This window comes from Callithrix jacchus, chromosome 5 (genome assembly GCF_049354715.1).
Source record: "Callithrix jacchus isolate 240 chromosome 5, calJac240_pri, whole genome shotgun sequence".
In the NCBI taxonomy this organism is placed as follows: Eukaryota; Metazoa; Chordata; class Mammalia; order Primates; family Cebidae; genus Callithrix; species Callithrix jacchus.
Window position 1 is genome coordinate 96,058,183 of NC_133506.1, and position 21,115 is coordinate 96,079,297.

A 21,115-nucleotide genomic window follows, 5' to 3' on the forward strand; every position below is an offset into this window, starting at 1 on the left:
CTTTTTAATTAAAAATAAATGTAGTCAGGTGTGGTGCTACAAACCTATAGTCCCAGCTACTCAGGAGGCACGGCAGGAGAACTGCTTGGGACCAGGAGCCCAAGGCCAGCCCGGGCAACATGGCAAGATCTTCTTTCCCACCCACCCCACACACACAATAAAAGTAAAAAATAAATGTAGCAAGCACTTGAACACCTATGTTCATTGCAGCATAAGTCATTAACAGCCAACAGGTGGAAGCAATCCAAAAGTCTACTGATAGATGAAAGGATAAAGAAAATGTGGTATACTGGAATGGATTATGTAGTCTTAAGAAAAGAAGAAAATTGGCCGGACTTGGTAACTCATGCCTGTAATCTCAGCACTTTGGGAGGTAAAGGTGGGTGGATCACTTGAGGCCAGGAGATCTCAACCAGCCTGGCCAAGGCGGCAAAACTCCATCTCTACTAAAAATACAAAAAAATAGCTGGGCGTGGTGGCACGTGCCTGTAATCCCAGCTACTCAGGAGGCTGAAGCAGAATTGTTTGAACCTGGAAGGTGGGGGTTGCAGCGAGCCGAAATCACACCACTGCACTCCAGCCTAGGCAATAGAGTGCGATTCTGTCCCCCAAAAAAAAAAAAATTTCTGGGATATAGCAAAAATGGTGCTTAGAGGAAAGTGCATAGCCCTACATGCCCACATCGAAAAGACTTAAAGAGCACAAACTGATATTCTCAGGTCACACCTCAAGGAACTAGGGAAACAAGAACAAATCAAACCCAAACCCAACAGAAGAAAGGAAATAACCAAGAGCAGAACTAAATGACATTGAAAAAAAAATACAAAAGATAAAAGAAACAAGAGCTAGTTCTTAGAAAGATAAATAAAACTGACAGACCATTAGCAAGATTAGCCAAGAAAAGAAAGAAAATCTAAATAACTAACCTATGAAACAAAACAGGAGCTAATACAATTGACACAAAACACAAAAGATCGTCCAAGGCTACTATGAACACCTTCATGGATGTAAACTAGAAAACCTAAAAGAGATGGATAAATTCCTGAAAAAATACAACCCTCCTAGCTTAAATCAGGAAAAATTAGATACCCTGAACAGACCAATAACAAGCAGCAAGATTGGAATGCTAATTTAAAAAATTACCAACAAAAAGAGTCCAGGACCAAATGAATTCACAGCAGAATTCTCCCAGACATTCAAAAAAGAATTGGTACCAATCCTTCTGACACTATTCCACAAGACAGAGAAAGAAGGAACCCTCCCTAATTCATTCTCTGAAGCCAGGATTACCCTAATACTAAAACAGGAAAGAACATAACCAAAGAAGAAAACTACAGACCCATATCCTTGATGAACATGGATGCTAAAATACTTAACAAAATATTAGCTAATTGAATGTAACAACATATCATAAAGATAATTCACCATGATCAAGTGGGTTTCATATCAGGGATGCAGGAATGGTTTAACATATGCAAGTCAATAAATGTGATATACCACATTATCTCTTAAACTGAGGAATGGAAAACCAAACACTGTACATTCTCACTGATATGTGGGAGCTAGGCTATGAGGACACTAAGGCATAAGAATGATGCAGTGGGCTTTGGGGACTTGGGGGGAAAAGTGGGATGGGGACAAGGGATAAAAGACTACAAATATGATGCAGTGTATACTGCTAAGGTGATGAGTGCATCAAAATCTCACAAATCACCACTAAAGAACTTACTCATGTAACCAAATACCACCTGTATCCCCAAAAACGTACGGAAAAATGAAAAGAAAAAAGAAGGAAATTCTGTCAGGTGCTACAACATCATGGATGAACCTTGAAAACACTGTAAGTGAAATAAGGCAATCACAAAAGGATAAATATTACATGATTCCACTGAGATGAGACATCTAACATAGTCACACTAGGGTGGAAGAGGGGAAAAAATTAAAAACTTAAGTAGTCACATTCATTTTTTTAGTACAATTAGTGTCACCATAACAGTATACCTGAGACTAGGTAGTGTAAAGAAAAGAAGTTTACTTGGCTCACACTTCTGGTGGCTGGAAAGTTCAATATTAAGCAGCTGATGAGGGCCTCAGGCTGCTTCAACTCACAACACAAAGCAGAAGGGAGCCAGCATTTGCAGAGATCACATGCCAAATGGCTGGGGAGGCTCTTTTTAACAGCCAGCTTCTGGAAACTAACAGAGTGAGAACTCACTGACTTCTAAGGGAGAGCATTAATCTATTAATGAGGGATCTGTCCCCATGACCCAAGCACCTTCCACCAGGCCCCACTGTTACAGAATCCTTAGAGTGTCACTTTGCCAGCTGGAAACCTCTGGGCCAGTGGCACCTCTGCCCAAGTTTTACTCAGGCCCACTGGGCCCACTCAGCCTGGCAGGCTGCACTCAGCTCACACTACCAGGCTGGATCTCATGCCTGCCAGGAAGAAGCAGAGTGGTGAGGGATGTGTGGGCGAGTGAGCATGGGGTCCAGACACCACTCACAGCCAGGCATGCTAGCTGCGGCAGGGCAGGAAGCTCCAGGTGCCAGCACGAGGCCCATGCACAAGGCTCCCTCCCGGCCAACTCAGAAGAAGGTGGGGCTTCTGCCTGTTCCTGGCTCCCACCAGCTCCATGGAGCATGCAGCCCAGGAGAAGCCACTGCCATGGCCACAGCTGCCATCACCACCTCCCAACATTTCTGACATTTGCTACAAGGGGGATCATATTTTAACATGAAGTTTGGAGGGGACAAATATCCATAGACAGATGGATACATAAATACATAATAAAGATAAACACTAATTTCAGTTAGCTAGAAAGGGACTTAACTCTTACAGGTTTAGGAAGCAGAAAATATTTGGAAAGTGTAGCCAGGGGACTTCAAAATTATCTCTTAGGCTGGGTGATAAAAAGCATTTTTATTGTCTGTTTTTTAGAGATGGTGTCTTCCTCTGTCACCCAGGCTGGAGTACAGTGGTGCCATCACAGCTCACTGATGTGCACTCACATCATGGCTCACATGATGAGCTTACATCATGGCTTACTACAGTGGTGCCATGAGCTCACTAGGGGCTCACTCCAGCCACTAACTCCTGGGCTCAAATGAGCCTTCCTTATCAGCCTCCCAGGTAGCTAGTACTACAGGCATGCGCCACCATCTCTAAAAAACAGACAATAAAAATGCTTTTTATCACCCAGCCTAAGAGATAATTTTGAAGTCCCCTGGCTACACTTTCCAAATATTTTCTGCTTCCTAAACCCGTAAGAGTTAAGTCCCTTTCTAGCTAACTGAAATTAGTGTTTATCTTTATTCTCCCACCTCAGCCTCCCAAAGAGCTGGGATACAGGCATGAGTCACCATGCCTGGTCAGTAAAAAGCATTTGCAACATTAACAATCCATGTTAATTGATCGCTCCAAAAATAATGAGGTTTAATCCAAAGGACAGGTTAATGGTTATATACTGAGATTGTGACTTGACATACTGTAATACTTTTTAACTGTGATTATAATAATTAAGACTGAAAATTAAGTTTAGACAAGTTCTATCATCTCTTAGACACCAGACTATAGTATCTACACTGGAAGTTTAACGCTGTTATGTTCTATGATTATACCTATCAATAGCTACTGCACTCCAGCCTGGGTAATGCAGCAAAATCCCCAACTCTAAAAGAAAAACAAAACTAGGCCAAGTGCGGTGGCTCACGCCTGTAATCCCAGCACTTTGGGAGGCTGAAGCGGGTGGATCACCTGAAGTCAGGAGTTTGAGACCAAATACAAAAAATTAGCTGGGCGAGGTGGTATGTGCCTGTAATTCCAGCTAATCAGGAGGCTGAGGCAGGAGAATGGCTTGAACTGGGGAGGCACAGGCTGCAGTGAGCTGAGATCATGCCACTGCACTCCAACCTAGACAACAGAGAGAGACTACACCTCAAAAACAGAAACAAAAACATTAAAAACAACTGTTTATGAATAAAACTCTCTACAGTTATTTAAATATTTTAGAATTATATAAAGGTGCCTATATCTTTTATACAAATCTGTGATTATGTATTGAGAAAGCATCAAAAATAGGTTTGTTCAAACATAATTTACTGTACATTGTGTGCCATTACTCCTGCTAAACAAATCAATTTCACAGTGCACAAAATGACTTTTGATCCAAGCATAAGTTAAAAATTAACAGCCTCACAGTCCACAATATTTATGTTCCAAATTAATTATAAATGAACTTCATCTATACAGAGCCAATTCTTCACTCCTACATATTTCACCTTCACCTTTAACAATACCTATTTTCTTCCTACTTCCTGGTCTTTACAAGGTCTTTACAGTTTGGACCTATATTATTCATATCAATTTGGTATTTTGATAAATGAAACATCAAGTTTTTAAAATGCAAATAATACTGGCAAGAATGTTGTGATTGTTTTGCTTTTCTCAAACCTGAATTGAAAAATTCCAGTAGTTTTCACTGACCTACTGAAGTATATCAGTCGAGTAAATTTTGTTCTGTAGATCAGGTACATAATACTTACTAAAGATTTATATAGTTTATGGATATTCAAAGAAGCAAAAATTTTAAACTACAAAATAAAAGCCCTACATTAAGAATGGCAATAACCCCCAAAAACATTTACTAGAAAGTCCATGCAAGGAGAAAAGACCAGAATCTACAATAAACAAGTATTTTTTTAAAATTCCAACTTTATAGAAGGCAGACTATCCAGTAAAAAAATTCTTGTTTCAGAGTTAGAAAACAATGTAACAAAATCTTAATGTTCATTTAAATAATTTTATTGGGGATAGCTTGAATAAATACAATTCAAAGTGTCCATATAAAAATTCTACAATCTCATGAACATTGTAGCTATTAACTTGTTTTTTTGTGCAGTATAAATAACATGTACTCTTCATGATGCCTAATGGAGTCATCACCCTCCCATAACATAATCCTCCAAATTGCAGCGGATTAACTTTTTATATATAAAATTGTGTGTTTATTTGCATGTACAATAGAGACAATGACGTTACACACACCTGTTCTACCGCAATTTAACAGAATGTACCACGATGATTGAAATGAAAAGCGGCTAGCCAAATCCATCAAATATAAAAACTATTGCAATCCTGTTGCAGTCCTTTTGTTAAACTCCTTTTATTCTAAATCCTTTTAATTCTGTCCTATAACACAAAAACATTTACAAAAAGCTTAAAATCCTAATAAATCGCACAATTAAAGTAATGAAAATGGGCTTGCCCACCAAGTCACCAACTCCTCTCCCACGCAAAAAAAATTCAAAAGCGTCTGCTTGTCAGAAAATGTTAAATAATATCCCCCACCACACACACCATTGTAAACTCATTTAAACCAAAGAGTTTAAGCTCAGATATCAGCCTTAAGGATTTCAAGACATAAAATAGAAATGGCTTCTGCCTGGGTCCAAAAATAGACCCAGAGGCAAATAAAAATCCAACTGATAATGAAATAACTCTAGTCTTTTGATGTTAAGAATTATATCTTGAATGTAAAGATTTTATGCAAAAGTATGCTAAAACTAATCAATTTTCACTAAGAAAAATATTTTCTAGAATTCCACTGAACAACTAAATTTATCATTTAAACCATTTCCAAGTCTTATGCTTCATTTTTTATTTTACTGAAATTATTTTTTAAGATAGATTTGATTCAATCAGTTTTTCCTTGTTGAGTTTAACTTATATATTCTCTCAATGTGAGCTTTCAAAGTGCAGTCAAATTTTGCAAATCCAAATTTTATCCATAAAGTTTGATTCTATTGTCAATAAATTTTATGTGTAAATTTTTAGATTCTGTCAATGTCGTGTGCTATAAAATTCTATTTTCCTACCAAATTTTCTATAATCTTCATTATGAATTGAATAATACTCTGTTATTTCTTATCTAAACAGAAAACTGTGAGCAATTTTTTGAGACAGAGAAGAGAGATGAAGTGAAAGATGAGATAAAGAGGGAGAAACAGGAAAACAGATGGTGAGGCTCCAGGCACCATCAACTAACCCACAAAAAAGGAGAAACAAGCCATAAATCGTACTACCTTGAACTGTTTAAACTAAATATGATCACCAAAGACATCTTTGCCATTTGCCTTAAATATCTAAAATATATGTGTAGATTTCAGCCTCCACAGTGACTCCAAAAAGTTTATTAAACTATATTAAAGACAGTATTTTTTGAATGTTAAATATATGAGGTATCCCTTAACCTTTAATGGTACCTTCTATTTCACTTTGATCATCAGCCCCCTGTGCTCTTTCACAGTTTAGACTCCTCAGACCTTAAAAAGCACCAAATACAAATCTTCCGTTTTATAGAGGAGTAACGTGATCTTAAGAGAGGTTAAATAACTTGTCCAAATTCTTGTAGTACTAAATGCCACGTATGAACCTCAAAGCTAGACAAGAATTCTTTTCTGTTAGTTACTCTTATTCACTGAAAAAGCTACTGTTAAAAAAGAATACATGATCAACTCATCTGCTGAAAATTGTAAACAAAATTATTGATAAAAAGGCTAATGCATTTAATCCCTTAGTGTTTCAATCCTGTCACCTGTAAAATGGGGATAAGTACCAATATGCCACCTAGTACTGTTGTAAAAAGATAATATACACAAAGCACTAAATATGATGCTGTAACATAGAAGAACTCAAACGTTATATACTTTGTGCTGTTTCTGGCAACCCTACCATGGTGAAACCGTTCATCTACTTTTCTAGTTAAAAAAAAAAAAAAACACACAATATTCATGTCCTTGACTCCTGTCTTGCTCTTCTTACCATCGCGCCAGTACCTCCTTATCATTTCCCCACATTGCTCACTCACTCTGCCCCCATACTGGAGTATATCAAACACACCCCTGCCTCAGTAACGCTACTCTTTCTCCTCTCTGGTTGGAAATACAGTTTCTCCTTGTGATCTGCATAGTTCACTTGTATACTTTGCTGGGTCTTTGCTAAAATATCTCCTAACCAGGAAATTGTTTCTGGAGACCATCCTCCATCCTACTCTATCTCCTTATCCTGATATGTTTCTTCATAGCACTTAACAGAACCTCATATTGTGCACATTATATATTGTTGATTTACTTATTTGCTCAGCATACTCAAATGTTAACTCTATGAAACAAGACTTGAATGAGAATGTTCATAATAGCTCACTCATAATAACTCCAAGCAATATTCAACCCAAATTCCATCAGCAGAAAAACTGGTAACATGGTATGTTCATATAATGAAATATACTTCACAATAAAAAGGAAAGATATATTGATGTATGCAACAACATCAAAAGCAGGGAAAACTGCTCACTGAAACAAAAGAAAACAGAACAGTAGAAGCTTCTGGCAGAGATGAGGGTGACTGGGAAAGCACAGGTGAGAACTTTCTGGGGTGACAGAAATGCTAGCTTTACAGGGGTATAGATTACAACTCCATATACATTTGTCAAAACTCGAACTATAACACATAATTCTGTGTATTTATCTACCATAAATTATGCCTTCATTTTAAACATTTAAGCAAATAAGAAATATGTTTAGTGGTAAAGAATACATAAACTGTTTGCATGACATTAACAGTGGCTGATTAGAGTAGGAGAAAAGAGGTGAGCTTTTGCTCCTTTTTTATCCACAGTATAAGAAAATCTTAATAATCAGTCTAGGTGAAGGATATGTAGGTGTTTATTATCCTATGCTTTCTTTCTTTATGAAGGCTTGAAGTTTTTGAAAATAAAAAGTTGGAAAACACACAAATTAGAATAAAAAATAATCCAATTCACTCCAAATGTTAATCACTTCAACTTTAAAAGGGATTGTCAATAATAAAACATAAGGCTTTTACGATTTGTAGTCTGGTCTCTCTAGAGAAATGTTAACAGAAAAACAAGTAACCTTAGGATAAACACTTGGAACAACTGATCTCTTTTTCATTTCGATTGCTGACTGTAAACATGGGCAGTCATGCCTGCTCCCATACCAAAGTCAATTAATGTTCACGAGTCTCGTCAATGAGCATATTAAAATGTTTACATATTCATAGTAATATACATAGATTTTATATTTCAGATTTCCACTGACATATATTATATACATATACTTTGGCAGGGGGCGGGAAATGAGAGTCTTGCTCTGTCGCCTATGCTGGAACTCAGAGGCCCAATCTTGGCTCACTGCAGCCTCAACCTCCCAGGCTCAAGCAATCCTCCCACCTTAGCCTCCTGAGTATCTGAGACTATAGGTGTGCACCACCATTCCCAGCTAAAACAACGCTTTTTCTTTTTTCTTTCTTTTTTGTTTTTTTCAAAGGTGGAGTCAGAATTAGGTACTAAAAGCCACAGGACACACCCAAACAGGGACTTGAACCCTGGACCTTCAGATTAAAAGCCTGATGCTCTACCAACTGAGCTATCCAGGATTCCTCATACTGTGTATGTATATATATATATATATATATATATATATATATATATATATATATAATCTTTGCATTCTGCCCATATGTCTAGGTAAACAATATTAATACCCTGAAATTACTTCATAATTTTATCCATAGTAATTCAATCCTGAATAAAACATAAACAGTTGACCCTTGGTATCTGTGAGGGATTGGTTCCAGGACCTCCCTCCGATACTAAAATCTGCAAGTCCTCAAGTCTCTGGCATAAAATTGCATCATACTTGTATATAACCTATGCATATCCTCCTGTGTACTTTAAATCATCTTTAGATTATTTGTAATATCTAATACAAGGTGAATGCTATATAAACAGTTATTATACTGTATTGTTTAGGCAATAATGAAAAGGGAAAAAGTCTGTATAAGTTTAGTTCAGACATAACTTTTTTCCTAAGTATTTTTGATCCATAGTTCGTCAAATCCACAGTTGTGGAAACCACAGATACTGAGAGCTGACTTGTTAAATACAGCAGAGTTCTTTTATGTTGTAGATAACCGTAATAATATGTTGTAGATAACAAAATGAGACATTAGCATACACATTGCTCTGTATCTTATTTTTCTCACTCAATACCTCAAGTAAATCCCTTTAGGTCAACAAATATACACCTAACTCAGTATTTAATCACTTATAATATTGCACAATATGGCTGTTAACAATTCGTCCAACCATTCCTACCGACGTACATTCAGGCTATCTGACTATAAACATCCTAGTAAAAATATTCTGGTAATGTATAGGTACTTTTGCTCCTATGAAACAGACTTTCAAAAGTGAAACTACTGGCCGGGAGTAGTAGCTCATGTCTGTAACCCCAACACTTTGGGAGGCCAAGGTGGGCAGATCGCTTAAGGCCAAGAGTTCAAGACCAGTCTGGCCACCATGGCAAAACCCCATTTCTACTAAAATTATAAAAATTAGCCGGGCATAGTGGCACACACCTGTAATCCCAGCTACTCAAGAGACTGTGGTACAAGAATCACCTGAACCTGGGAGGTAGAGGCTTCAGTGAGCCAAGATTGTACCACTGTACTCCAGGCTGGGCAACAGTGAGACTCCGTCTCAAAAAACTAAGAAAAAAAGTGAAACTCATAAGTTAAAGGGCATGTTTGTGGTTGCTAGATACATTTAATTTAGTAAATATTGTTTGCTGAGTTACTTTCCAGAAATGCATCTAAAATTCACATTTCTCTCATAACCAGGCACAGTGGCATGTATCTATAATCCCAGCTACTCGAAAGAATGAGATGGGAGGATTGCAAGCCCATGAGTTCAAGACCAGCCTGAGCAACATAGCGAGATTCCACCTCATTTTAAAAAATTATTTTGTTTAATATTTTAGAAAGAATGCATGCCATCATTACTATTTTCACCTTTTTTTTTCAATTTGGTAATTTTACATGTAGACCCTTTCTTTCTTCTGTATTCCCAAATTATAAATGCTGCACTCCTTTAGATAAGGTGCCTAACATCTTCAATAAAAGAGATTCTGAACTTAGACATACTACATGCTTTGATGACATTATTTAATGTAGAATTCTGACCATATTCCAGATGTTTAGATAGTTTCCTGGCACCAGTTCTACAATGGAGTGCTGCTTTATATTATACTTAATGTCTATATTTTCCCAGCCACATCTCATTTATCTTCCCCTATTTAAGGAAACTTTATGTGGCGAATTCTCATTGTACACTACAGCTGCCCATAAAGAAGTCTAGAGAAGTCAAAGAGAATATTATAACATGAGAAATAAACAAAAACGGTCTCAAATCACACCTGTAGCATTATCTCATAATTTATACAAATGTGGAAACTCTGTATATAACTTGGATGTGGAGTACATTTAGTTTAGAACAAATATGCCCAGACAAAAAGGCAAATAGGAAGTTAATGATGGGAAAACTGTTGTGTAGCTATTATGAGGAATACTGTATCACCAAAAATGTTAACATGCTTAAAAAATATTTTTCGTTTGTTTTTAAGGTCTTTATTTTCTTCAGGGCAGTTTTAGGTTCACAGCAAAATGAAGAGGAAAGTATAGAAATCTCTAATACATCCCCCACCACACATATACACAGTCTACCACGTTATCAGTATTTGTTGATTCCAGGCACAGTGGCTCACGCCTATAATCCCAGCAGTTTGGGAGGATAAGGCAGGCAGACTGAACACAAGAGTTTGAGACCAGCCTGGGCAACATAATGAAACCCCATCTCTACAAAAAATACAAAAATTAACCTGGCGTGGTAGTGTACGCCTAAAGTTCCAGCTACTCGGGAGATGGAGGTGGGAGGATCACTTGAGCCCAGAAGTTAAGGGCTGTAGTGAGCTATGATTGCACCACTGCACTCCAACCTGGGCGAAAAAGCAACACTGTCTCAAAAATAAATAAATAAACTGTTGACTGAACAACTGATGAACCTACATTGACACATTATTATCACCCAAAGTCCATAGTTTACACTAGGGTTCATTCTTGGGGTTGCATACATTCTATGGGTTTGAACAAATGTATAATGACATGTATTAGCATATCAAATATTTTCACTGCCCTAAAAATCCTGTGTGCTCTGGTTATTCATCCCTTCCACTCCCTGGAAAGACCTATATTTATGGCATGTACACAAATACGTAAGTATACATGTGCATGCATTTGAGGCCCCAAATTTAATTGGCATGACAGAGAAAGCCGTAATTTAGAATTTCAAAAGACCAACTAACATGTTTTCTGGTCACAACACTTGATCTGAACAGAAGTAACAAAGAAAACAGAAAGAGCATGAAATTTTAAATCAAATAGGCATGAATTTCCAAACTGACTTTCATAATTAATTGGTTTGTAACCTACATTCTGAAGGTCAACTGCCATATCTGTAAACTGGAGATGCTACCTACCTCAAGCATACCAAGTACTCAAAAAAAAGGGTAGCTGTTATCATAAACTAAGATAAAATGAAGAATTCTTAAAGTGATGTTTAAAGGTTGGTAAAAATAACATAACATCTTTAACTATAAATTCAATTACACAGGCAATTATTAACCAACCATTATTAGGTCTCGCACTGTGCTACAAGCTATTTGAAAGAATGCAACAGATAAACAAAAGTAGTTTTTAAAGTTTTTGTGGTCATCCTTAATTTGCAGTCTTTATCTAAGATAAAATGGCTATGTAGCAGGTTTAGGTTTCTTTCGCTTTTGTGAAAATTAATCTGATTTCTAACTCAGTTATTCATCTGGTGTGCTCAGTTTCTGACAGAAATTCTAGGTGGAGGATGGTGAGGGCAATGACAGGAGGACAGAAATAATTTAAAACACTATATTCAAAGAGATAAATGGCAGAGAATTTTCCAGAATTTCTAAAGAAAGAACCAGAAACCTTAGTAAGTCTCCATCAAAATAAAAAGAAAGTCACACCTAGAAAAAGGTCTAGAAGTATATAGCAACGGTTATCAACTAATGCAGGAAAAAACTGAATTATGGAAAAAAATAGGTAAAGAAATACACATAATTATATAATTCATTTTTATAAAAAGTTCTTTTTATATTTGTTTTTAAGGGGTAGGGGGAAAAACACAGAAATACAACAGAAACAATAAGAGGAAATGTGATTCAAATAAGTATAAATTAAGCTAGGTTGAAAGAGAAAAATGGCTGGGCACGGTGGCTCACGTCTGTAATTGCAGTACTTTGGGAGGCCCAGGCGGGCAGATCACAAGGTCAAGAGATCAAGACCATCTTGGCCAACACGGTGAAACCCCATCTCGACTAAAAATACAAAAAATTAGCCAGGCATGGTACTGAGTGCCTGTAGTCCCAGCTACTTGGGAGGCTGAGGCAGGAGTTTGCCTGAAACCGAAAAACAGAAGTTGCAGTGAGCCAGGATCATGCCACTGCACTTCAGCCCAGCAACAGAGTGAGACTCTGTCTCAAAGAAAAAAAATAAGAGAGAAAAACAAGAAAAAGAACAAAGAAAAGGTCTCACTCTGTCACCCAGGCTGGAGCACAGTGGCACAATCATAGCTCACAACAACCTCCACCTCCCAAGTGAGTTCAAGAGATTCTCATGCCTCAGCCTCCTGAGTAATAGAGACTATAGGCATGTACCAACATGCCTGGCTAATTTTCGCATTTTTAGAAAAGATGGGATTTCACCATGTGGGCCAGGCTGGTCTCAAACTCCTAATCTCAAGTGATCCTTCCATTTTGGCTTCCGTAAGTCATGGGATTACAGGCATGAACCACCATGCCCAATCAGAAAATTCTTTCGTTGGGAACGATGGCCAAAAAAAAGCCAGGCACAGTGGCTCGCACCAGCACTTTGGGATGCGAGGCCAGTGGATCACCTGGGGTGAGGAGTTTGAGACCAGCCTGGCCAACACAGTGAGACCGCCCCATCTCTGCTAAAAATACGAATTAGCCCAGCATGGTGGTGCACACCTGTAACCCCATCTGGAGGCTGGGGCACAAGAATCACTTCAACCCAGGAGTTGGAGGCTACAGTGAGCTGAGATCACACCACTGCACTCGAGCCTGGGCGACAAAGTGAGACTCTGTCTCAAAAAAAAAAAGATGGCAAAAAAGACAAAAAATAAGACAGAACCATGGTGGCAAACTACCTTAAAGGGTCAAAATTTAAATATCTGTATGCACATCTAACAAAACATCTACAGATATTCTACAATTAACTTAGGAAAGCATCTCAAAAAATGTACAGCTATATTAGCCACAACTCAAAGAAAGATATGAAGGACCTCAGCCTGGAAATTAGAAGGAACAAAGCTGTGATATAATTTGTAAGGGGAAGCTCTGCAACACAGCTTAGGTAGAAGTATTTCCCAAAAAAGTTATCAAAAATTCATATCAAGAGATCTTTTATACCAATAAATCTCTGTGTATGACAAGTTACCTACAGTACTAACATGACAAAAAGTTCTTTAGGACTGGGCGTGGTGGCTCATGCCTGCAATACCAGCACTTTGGGAGACTAAGGCAGATGGACCACCTGAGGTCAGGAGATCGAGATCAGCCTGGCCAACACAGTGAAAGGCTGTCTCTACTAAAAATAGATAAATTAGCCTGGAATGGTGGCAGGCACACATAATCCAGCTACTTGGGAGGCTGAGGCAGGATGATCGCTTGAACCCGGAAGTGTGGAGTTTACAGCAAGACAAGATCACAAGATCACTCCACTGCACTCCACCGTGGGCGACACGAGTGATACTGTTTCAAAAAATTTAAAAGAAATAAAATGAAAATAAAGATTTTTAGACATTTGGATATTTTCCCAAAAATACTGCAATAGAAACCAAGCTCCAGTAATCATATTAGAGCCTTGTCTTACCTATTTTGCAAAGGTCTATATGTTAAACAGCACCAAGAAGATTTCTCAAACAGAATCATACCATTCTTGCACGATTCAGAAAAACTCAAGAGAGTGGTATACGTTGAGTACCCCTTATCTGAAATGCTTGGGAACAGAAGCATTTCAGATTGCAGAATCCTTTGGATTTTGGAATATCTGTATATACATAATAAGCTGTCTTGGAGATAGGAACCAAGTCTAAACATGAAATTCATTTATGTTTCATATGTACCTTACACATATAGCCTGAAAATAATTTGATGCAGTATTCTTTTAATTCTAACCAAATTATATTAATATAATTATATTAATAATATAATGTGGTTAGAAGCAAGGCTGTATTAAGACAAATTAAGAGCACTAATACAATATTAACCGAAAGTGTACTACAAAAAAAGATTGTTTAGATATTTGTTCAAATATCTGCTAGAAAAAAAATCTATAGACACAAGGAAATTTTTCATTGAAATGTGTTAATATATAAATAAACCATACCTTTATCATGCCACACAATCATATGCTACTTAGAGCATACACCCAACACACACAAATAAAACATTCAACCAAAAGAATACTACTACAGGGTCAAATGCTAGAGCTATCTTTTTTCATGGTATATCATCTTATAAAGAGATTTAAAGCCACTTATGCCACTCAGATATCAAATACATCCACTTCTAAATTGTGGGAATCTGTCCAGTTCCTTTAAAGATTTACAGACTGTAGGAAAATAAGTCTTGCTGAGTAACACAAACTGCTTACTGAGTAAGCACCAATTTCCCAAGAACAACAATACCTGACAAATGAGAAGGAAACCATCAAAGTTAATAATGTGTGCATGGATTTCACTATTTTGTGGCAAATTATCTTATCTCTATTCTCATTTGAAAATAAGGATTGGCCAGGCACGGTGGCTCATGCCTGTAATCCCAGCACTTTGGGAGGCCAAGGTGGGTGGATCACCTGAGGTCAGGAGTTCAAGACCACTGGCCAAGACGGTGAAACCCCATTTCAATTTAAAAAAATAAATAAATTTTATTTAAAAAAGAAAATAAGGCTTTATTCATTATAGAACACAATTTTATTAATTTAAAATTTTGTTCCACCACAAAATGAAACAAGCATATGAATGAATTCCATATAATAGTATCTATCTTAATAATCCCTTATAAAATTAACTAAAAATATATTCTGTTCAGAGGAGATGAAACGAGTGTGAGAAGGGGAAAGAGTGATAAACAGGAAAATCACAAATTCTAGACAAGGATGCTAAAGGCCCCAGTGTTACAGATTTACTAAGTACTCAGATAGGACATGAAAGGCACAACTGATAAAAGAAAAAAATGATAACTTGGACTTCATCCAAACTGAGAGGATGAAATTATAAGCCAAGGACAGAATGAAAATACTTGAAAATCATATATCCAACAAATGACATGTATCCAGAGTATGTAAAGAACTATCTAAACTCAATAGCAATTAGCAAAAGACATAACGGACATTTCACCAAAGAAGACACAGGCATTTCAAATGAGCATAAAAAATATGTTCATTTTTAGAAATTATGAAAGGAGTGGTACTAAAGAAAACTATGAGATAAAAATCTAATCTCCAAAAACTAAAAGGTAATAACTAAGAAAGAAAGGCAGCAACAAAGAAAGAGGAAATAACTTTCCAAAAAGAGGATGAGGACATAGAAATTTTGCAGATGATGGATAGTGACTTCCAAGAGGGCCCTGTCAAAAAGTTTCTGGAGTAGGTATTTGAGAGAATGCGGGAATGAATAGAGATGGAGTTTGTAAACTGAATGCCAGATGGAGAGAGGGTGAGAATGAGAAATAACCTGTGAGTTTTTATGGTATTTTTCTTTTTTTTTTTTTTTGAGACAGAGTCTTGCTCTGCCGCTCAGGCTGGAGTGCAGTGGCATGACCTCAGCTCACTGCAACCTCTGCTTCCCAGATTCAAGAAATTCTCATGCCTCAGCCTCCTTGAGTAGCTGGGATTTTAGGCACCCACCACCACGCCTGGCTCATTTTTTAAAATTGTAGTAGAGATGGGGTTTTGCCATGTTGGCTAGGCTGGTCTCCAACTCCTGGCCTTAAGTGATGTACCTGCCTCGTGCTCTCAAAGTGCTGAGATTACAGGTGTGAGGCACCATGCCTGGCCAAGTTTATTTATTTATTTGTTTGTTTGTTTGTTTATTTTTGCCTGGCCAAGTTTTGAGTTTGTTATGGTGATTGAGGTAAACAAGGGTAAAAAACATAAGGAACTTAGTGGCCATAGTTGGATAACAGTAGTGGCAATGCTTTTTTGAGTATAGTAGGAAACAAAGAGAATAAGGTGGTGATGGGAAAGACACCAAGAGTTCTGGAGCCACTTTTTCCATACTGCCAGTAGCAGTGTGGAAGTCATGGAGCTCCCTCCTGATATTTGCTGATTTTATCAATTTTGTCAGTAAAATATATATATACATATACATATATATGCATGCACACACACATATATGTATATACTTTACTTCATTTGTTCTTATACTGCTATAAGATAGGTTAAAGAAAAATATTAGTTACATTTGGAAAACTAATATTAATGCATAAAGGTTAAATGACTAATGTGAGATATTATAGTGGCTTTTTCAAAAATATGAATAAAATACCAAGAGCAGATATTAGCTCTATATATGCAGTCATTCTGATTAAAGAGTATACACACACATACACACACACACACACACACATATACACACACACACACAGATTACTTTAAAAGTGAAACAAAGAGTTAATACTGTTATAAATTTAAAACATTAACAAACTATGAAGTACAGCTTTATACCAAGAAAACTTCTCAGGGCAAAATACTGTATGTATTTCCCATATAGAGGGAAATAAGTCTGTTTTCAAATTCTTCACCCAAACTTTAATTTTAATCTTCAACTCATAATTCTAATTTTTTTATTTATAATCCAATAAAGACTGCCATATTCCATTTCTCTCATTTGCATCTTTCTCCTCTCTACCTTGAGCACTAAGTACAAAGAATTAGAATATTCATAATTCTTGGTTCATTTCTTCTCAATGAATACATGGACCTCTTCTTTATATTTTAATAATAAACACTTACGCCCCCTCCCCACCATCCATAAGAAGTAAAACACTGCCAAAAACTTTCATTTACTCACACAGATTCATACATTCCAAACCGTATCACCCATTACCCGGTAGTCAGTATCCTAAAACTTGTGCAGATCATTCCTTTGCACACACCCAGTTTTTGTTTTCCTTATTTTAAAATTAGAAGCTTTTTATTAGTGTGTCTGGTTGTTACTGCTAACTATATAAAATTACATAAATTTACTTGGCCTCAAATTAGATTATTTCCATGTTCCACAAATGAAAAAAAATTAGAAATCCTGAAATATTCCCAAGGTAAAAACCTATATATACATAAAAAACAGAGTACAGTAAAAACAAGAGATAAAAATTCAATGAAAACTAGGTTAAACAGTAGGTGCCAAAAAGATAGTTTAAATGATAACAGTGGGGGCCCTCACTTCTTGTTGTTAAGACTAAAAGCATCATGGGGAAAGAAAATAATGATGCCAGTCTCTGAAAGGCAAGAATCATAGTAGTCCCTTGTTGATAGTTAAGAGGAGAAGGAAAGTTTAAGACTCCTTTACCCATTCATGAGATTAAAAGAAATAAAGGAATCCCTTGGTGTTTTTATCACTTGCTTTTGCTACTGCATCTCGCACCCGAGAGAAGAAAACACAAATAATGCTATGATACCTCCAGAAATTTCTCTATAATGCCTCTATCTTTCAAAGTGTTTGAGATTTAACTTCTCCAAAGATAAACTAAAATTTTTTACTGTCTTACAAATGAAATTCAATTCCAAATTTTTTTTCTTTATTTACAAAAACTCACATAGAACTTTTACTATGTACCCAGAGTTATCCTAAGCACTCTTAAGTTATCCAAAATAAGGAGCTAAGGCAAAATGCTTAACCTCTGCAGCAGATCAGATTTCCCCTCCTGCTAGAAAAACTTAAGAAACAGATAAAATGTTAAAAAAAAAAAAAAAAAAAACAGTTTCAAGACATTTGACAGCAGGCAACCCAGGTCAGTGATCCTTGAGACAAGTGAAACAATTGACGTGAGCCCCATGAATGCCCCAACTTAGCACTCATTCATTTAAGTATTGTCAATGGCTGTTTTTACCCAACAGGGCAGAGATGAATAGTGGAATACTCAGGACAGATGGCCCACAAGCCTAAAATACCATCTAGCCCTCTTAAGAAAATGTCTATAGACCCCCTCTTAAGAAAATGTCTATAGACCCCTGCTCTAGATTAATGGCTATTCTAGGAATACCTAACAAAGAATAAGAGAAAGTATTGAAAGAATAAAATTATTGCCAAGTAGTTTACCTGTGTCCCAGGACAAAGCCAAAAATATTTAAAGGAATATAAAGTAGCCCTGAGCAATCTAAGATTCAAAATGTGTGGCATCCAAACAAAAATTTTAAGTCATACAAAGAAGTAGGAATAAATACAACCCATAATAAGGAGAAAAATCAATCAATGGAATCATATTAGATAACATTAAAATTCCTATGATAAACATACTCCTTTTATTCAAGAAGGGAAAATGAGCATGATAGAGACACATGGAAGATCTCCGTCTTTACACACACACATACACATGTACATGCAAATTATAAGTGGAAAATGCAGTATCTGAGAGAAAAAAATACACTGGATAGGTTAACAACATTAGATACTGCACACACAAAAACAATGAAATAGGAAGAGGCAGCAATAGAAACTACTGGAAGAAGGGAGAGGAAAAGACTTTGAAAGTGAACAAAGCATCAGTGAGTTATGAAACAACAGGTGAGCTAAAATCCATGCAGAGGAAGGAAAGAAAAAGTATTTTTAATATACTTTGTAAAAAGTATTGTAAAGAAAATAAGCAGACAAGCCATAGGTAGGAGAAGATATTTCCAAAAGCCTTATCTGATAAAGGACTATTACCCAAAAACATACAAAGAACTCCTCCAAACACAACACTAAGGCTGGGCAAAGTGCCTCACGCCTGTAATCCCAGCACTTTGGGAGACCAAGGTAGGTGGATCACTTGAGTGCAGAAGTTCAAGACCAGCCTGGGAAATATGGCACAACCCTGTCTCCACAAAAAATAAAACAATTTAGTCAGGCATGGTGGCACACGCCTGTGGTCCCAGCTACTCGGGACACTGAGGCAGGAGGATCACCTGAACCTGGGAGGCAGAGGCAACTGTGAGCCATGATCATGCCACTGCTCTCCAGCCTGGGTGACAGAATGAGACTCTGTCTCAAAAATAAATAAATAAAACAAAACTCAACAATAAGAGAAAAACCTGATTTTAAAATGGGCAAAAGACCTGAACAGTCGGCCAGGTACAGTAGCTCATGCTATAATCCCAGTACTTTGGGAGGCTGAGATAGGCAGATGGTTTGAGACCAGTAGTTTTAAGACCAGCCTTACCAACATGGCAAAACCCCATCTCTACAAAAAATACAAAAACTGGCCAGGTACGGTGGCTTAAGCCTGTAATCCCAGCACTTTGGGAGGCCGAGGTGGGCAGATCACAAGGTCAAGAGATAGAGACCATCCTGGTCAACAGGGTGAAACCCCGTCTCCACTAAAAATACAAAAAAAATTAGCTGGGCATAGTGGCGCGTGCCTGTAATCCCAGCTACTCAGGAGGCTGAGGCAGGAGAATTGCCTGAACCCAGGAGGCAGAGGTTGCAGTGAGCCGAGATTGTGCCATTGCACTCCAGCCTGGGTAACAAGAGCGAAACTTCGTCTCAAAAAAAAAAAAAAAAAAATACAAAAATTAGCCAGACGTGGCTGTGCTTGCCTATAGTCTCAGTTACTTGGGAGGCTGAGTTGGGAGGACTGCTTGAGCCTGAGAGGTCAAGACTGCAGTGAGTCATGATCACACCTCTGCATTTCAGCCCTGGTGACAGAGGGGACCCTGCCTCAAAAAAAAAAAAAAAAAAAAAAAAAAGGACCTGAAGACCTGAAGAGTCACCTTACTAAAGGAGATAATACATGACAAACAAGCACATTTAAAGATGTTCCATATCATATGTCATTAGGGAATTGCAAGTTTAAACAATAAGATACTAATGCACAGCTATCGGAATAGTCAAATTTCAGAAAACTGACACCACCAAATGGTGGCAAAGATGCAAGCTACGCAACTCTCATTCATTGCTCGTGGAAATAATAAATGATACAGCCACTTTGGAAGATAGCTTTGCAGTGTCTTACAAAACTAAACATACTTTTACCACACAATGCCAAAAGCATGCTCCTTGGTATTTATCCGAATAAACTGAAAACTCATTTTTATATTTGGGTCAGAATCATTAAGCTTACATGGAACTAACTTACTTCACATGATGCCTTTTTTTTTTCTTTTTTTTAAGATGGAGTCTCACTCTGTTGCCCAGGCTGGAGTGCAGTTGTGTGATTTGGCTCACTGCAACCTCTGCCTCCCAGGTTCAAGTGATTCTCCTGCCTCAGCCTCCCGAGTAGCTGGGACTACATGCACACCACCATGCCCAGCTAGTTTTTGTATTTTTAGTAGAGACAGGGTTTTGCCATGTTGGCCAGGCTGGTCTCGAACCTGACCTCAAGTGATCCACCCACCTCAGCCTCCCAAAGTGCTGGGATTAGAGGCATGAGCCACCGCACCTGGCCCCAGTGTTCTCTCTTAGACAATCTATTTGAAGTGTGAATATCTACTTGCTATTTTTGTTCCTCTCTGTGGAGGAGGTGCATACTATCTGCAGTAAGTGATCTTGAACCCAAAACTAAATTTTTTTTTTTTTTTGAGACAGGGTCTCAATCTGTCACCTAGGCTGGAGTTCAGTGACACGATCTTGGGTCACTACAACCTTGGATCACAAAGTCAGCAGATCGAGACCATCCTGGCCAACATGGTGAATCCTTGTCTCTTATAAAAACACAAAAATTAGCTGGGCATGGTGGCACGTGCCTGTAAACCCAGCTACTTGGGAGGCTGAGGCAGGAGAATCGCTTGAACGAGGAAGTTGGAGGTTGCAGTGAGCCAAGATCACGCCATTGCACTCCAGTTTGGTGACAGAACGTGAATCCAGCTCAAAAAAATAAGAGAGAGAAGACTGGTATTAAAGAGGTCGATGGCAAGGACTGAAAGCAGGTAACAAGTAAGGAGAGGGAA

The 21,115-nt window shown here is 37.6% G+C and overlaps 1 protein-coding gene and 1 non-coding gene across 19 annotated transcripts in view; both read right to left on the reverse strand.

Annotated features, from left to right (window-relative positions):
• BCAS3 (BCAS3 microtubule associated cell migration factor) overlaps nt 1-21,115 on the reverse strand; it is a 754,554-nt gene that overhangs the window by 639,128 nt on the left and 94,311 nt on the right. The gene's annotated exons all lie outside the window — the stretch shown is intronic.
• On the reverse strand, nt 8,383-8,455 carry TRNAK-UUU (transfer RNA lysine (anticodon UUU)). The gene has a single exon. It is a non-coding gene; the product is annotated as a tRNA-Lys (tRNA).